The sequence below is a fragment of the Seriola lalandi genome, unplaced genomic scaffold (genome assembly GCF_002814215.2).
Source record: "Seriola lalandi dorsalis isolate HSWRI2012SDOR001 ecotype SW California unplaced genomic scaffold, Sedor1 jcf7180002054680, whole genome shotgun sequence".
Taxonomy (NCBI): domain Eukaryota; kingdom Metazoa; phylum Chordata; class Actinopteri; order Carangiformes; family Carangidae; genus Seriola; species Seriola lalandi.
The window spans coordinates 1,414,815-1,418,809 of record NW_019525233.1 but is presented as its reverse complement, the minus strand read 5'-3'; positions in this window follow the sequence as shown (position 1 = coordinate 1,418,809).

The following is a 3,995-nucleotide window of genomic DNA, read 5'->3' as shown; positions in this document are numbered from 1 at the left end:
TCTGTCTCTGAGGCCAGTTTATGCCTAAGTGAGCCCAATTGAAATGACAAGGATACTGGCACAGAGCTGTACAGGTCCTATTTGCATCTTGGAACTAAGGAGTGTGTCAGAATGATAATCCTGCAAACATCCACTATCATTACTGAACTGAAACTACAATGTTTTGTTCTCCATTTGCTTCCATTTTCATTTGGAAGACACTTATTTTTTTTTCCCCGTCCAGAAATGAGAAAACAAATTGAAGCATGAGAAATGAAAGGTGGTGCTCAGTGGGAGCTCAAACAGCTGTTCAGCTTTTAAATCATTAACACAATAATCTGAAATTTTAAACTATGATCATAAAGATCATAAAGGCTCGCTTGCCAGAGCATCTTGGTGCCAAATATTTTTCTTTTTATGTCCTAGCCCATCCTGTGCTGGACACTTGCAGTTTTATCGCAGCACAACATCATTAATAATGCATCGACTCACAGAACCAAGTAGGCCACAATACAAAAAAGCTATTTCTGTGTCAAAGGAAATACACTGATTTCTCTTTTATTTACAGCAAAGACTGTCGACCACACAGAACATTATCAGCCGTCAACGTTTTGTTGGCCCACTGCCGCCACTCTCACAGGAGGGGGGGGGGGGGAAAAATGAAATGGAAAATAACCTGAAATAAAAAGGTCACACGGACAAATGCAAAGAGGGTAGAGACACTGACAACAATATGGAGACTGTCTAGCCTTTTCACAAGCTTATCTTCAACGCACATTCATAGTTCTGGCAGTGATTCACACCTACGCAGTACTCTGCTCAGTTAGTTACTGCCACCTACATACAGTACATGTCCCCGTTAGACTTTATGACTCCTGCAGCCAGTTGTCATGTTGCACAGCAGCTCAGCTGTGTTCACTGCTCTCCGTAATGAGCGATACTCCACCTCTCTACTGATCTATCGTAATAAATGGCATCACATGGCCCACTCTCACTCCCTCTCCATCCAATTTCCTTCTTATGCAACCCCAGGGTATGTGACTGCTGTGCAGCTAATTCCCACAGTCCTGTGCAAATCATTTCGCCCCCTTTCGTCTTCCCATTGACTTTGGCGTTAATGTGTGGATGCCAGCACATTGCATCAGGCGCTGTGGACATCACTGAGGAGAAATAGCAAATTAGAGAGGAGGAGGAGGAGGAGGAGGAGAGACAGTAGTGGATGTGAGGGAGAAATGAAATGATTCAACAAAGACAGATGGCTGGAAGACAAGCCTATTTTTGCAGAGCAGGACAGACTTGTTCTGCTATTATTAAATTGCTATAGGGCAGAAGTGAACACATCACCTCTGACCCTTCCCCCTGTTTTTATGTTTGTTGTCTGAGTGTGACAGATTGTCCACAAGCTATTTAAACAGTCAAGCACATGCAAGTTTTACTACTTTTATGTCCACATACAAACAATATAAAAACACTGTATATGTGCTTGTTTTTGAGGGATAATTTGACATATAGTTTGTTGGCAATTTTACTGAAAGGAAGATATAATTTCTCCAATATTTAGATAGATAGTGTTCAGGTAAAAAACGACCCTCCAGAATTTCCTCCACTGAAGAAACAGATGAAAAGAGAGATGAGACCAGAGCGCAGGCCGACTGGCTATGGGGACTACTGGCTCAAATCTCTGTTTGGCCGGTCGACTGTCAAAACAACCTTAAAGTTTTTAAAGTTTGTACTTGCTCCGTCAGTGTCGTTACCTGCTCCATCAGTGTCGGTCACGCGACCGGTCCTACTGGATAAGTCCAAAGCTGATTTTCTTTCCCAGTCAATACTGCTCTGGCTTTATGTCAGCATTGCTGTGGAGCATATCAGAGCTACGTTAGCGTGGGCTAATGGTTGTGGCTAGATTGTTTTTTGTTGACTCTCGTGTACTCAGGGTAACTTTAGTCAGTTGAGCTTCTTCTTGTGTGTTCAGTGGCTGACTGAGAACGTGCAAGTGAAAATGAATTATCTCTTGTTTGTTTAAGCTGTGCAAAAAGCAAAGTGTAAATTGGGGTTTTACACAATTTACTGCTTTGATTGTTGACGCTGTACACTACAGGATGCGCTGCTTAGGACGGACCTCATGATATAAACGCCGTTAAAATTTCTCTTGGTCACGGCCTTCACTGTCAGAGCTCAAACTGTGTTTAATTCCATCCTGTCAGCAGTTGCACCGCAGCAAGGGCTGTAGCTACCAGCTACTGCAGGAAACGTGGTTCCCATAATGATCCCCCCCCACCTCCAACTGCTGCAGGGTGTTGCTCTCATCAAAGCTAATACAGAACCCGGCCCCCTCTGCTAAAGATGGACACAGGTTGCAGAGGACGCCTGACAGCTGTGAATGAGCACGATCCCAAGCTTTGTATCCAGACTAACGATTCTCAGACAGACAGGTGGGATCCTGCAAAGTGGGATTAGGAGCTTGTATAGTGAAGTGGAGAGTTGTTGTTTTTCCAGGCATCTGGGTGGAGGTTAAAAATCTGTCCTCAGGTTTTCCTCCAAACTAGGCCACAATATAATTAATATTCACAGCGGACAATCTGCTTTGTTTCTTTCTTTTTTTTTTTTGGTGCTCAGAGGCCGTGCATCACACCAATTCACAGCGCATCCTCCACAAAAAAAAAAAAATAGCTCAGTTCACTTTCTGTACCTCATATTGCGCTGCTGTTAAAATTCCGTAGAATCATGTTTGTGTTTTTGAAGCGGCTGGTGAGATATCACACTGAGTTTTCAGCTGTCAGAGCTGTTTCTGCATGATACTCTAGTTGCCAGCCGCACACCTGTGCTGGCACTCAGCAGCATCTACACGTCAGACAGGCACGACTGCACCCTACTCTAAAAAAAAAAAAAAAAAAGTGCCTGAATTGAACAGTTAGTGACAACAACAAACGGTAAGGAGGAGTGGAGAGGCAGAGAGAAGCGTCTGGGTTTTGGTGACAGTCTGCCACTTTATGACAAACGAGAGGCTGACTGGGCCCCTGATTTAATGTTCAGTGCTTTAATTAGTTAAAGGAAAAGCAGATGCTTGTGAGGCTTTTTACATTGGACGAGTGAAGGAAGTGAATATTCGTCAGTTTGTATGTGTTGTTGTGTGTTTATAGCAGAGCAAAAAAAAGAAGAAAAAAAAAGAAAAGGAAAAAAATGGGGAGAAATCTTTCTTCTTGATTTATCATTTATGGAATAAATTTATTCGGCAAGACTGCAAATTGTGGATATGGATGTGTATGCAAGCGAGAGAGTCAACGTGAGGAAAAGGAAAATAGAAAAAGGTATTTATTTGAAAAATGACACATTAATAAAGAAGGATTTAGAAGGTTGTAGCTTTATTGTAAGAGACATGAAAATGTCGCAGAAATCAATGTAATGCAAAGAGATGCAACTAAGAATCTGACAGCGCTGAGGTGCCTTTATCTTTCTTCCCTCCAAAAACTCAGAGGATTGATATTCAAATCGTCTCAGATCTGACACCTAAAAGGGAAATTTTTTCCTAAATTACCCCAAAGTGTGTCACAGGTGTATTTTCAGCTCAATTAATACTTGTAAAAAAAACTTCCAAACCTGTGATTTATTCACCACTATGAAACGCTACCGTTTGTTGCAGGTGTGCCTTACCTGCTGCAAGTCAGACTCACATCGCTCCCAAAAATACATTAAACAGCTTGTCACAACATACTGTTGCCTTGATGAATGTAATAAATCATGTTGAGCAGCATGTGTGCGCTTCTTTTGCCATATTGTCCTTTAAGAAAAAAAAAAACAAACAAACAAACAAAAAACAAACAGCTGTTGACTGTGTGCTTTGCATATCTGTAGCCATGTTGCTGTTTGACGCTAGATTTGTCTTGTTCCCGTCGATGGCTGACTAACATGACATCATGACACATCCTGAGCAGCACGTCCAGACTAACCTGCTAAGTGACTCAGGGCGACTCCAGATGCTGGTGGGCAGCTATTAACACCCCCCCCCCCCCCCCCCT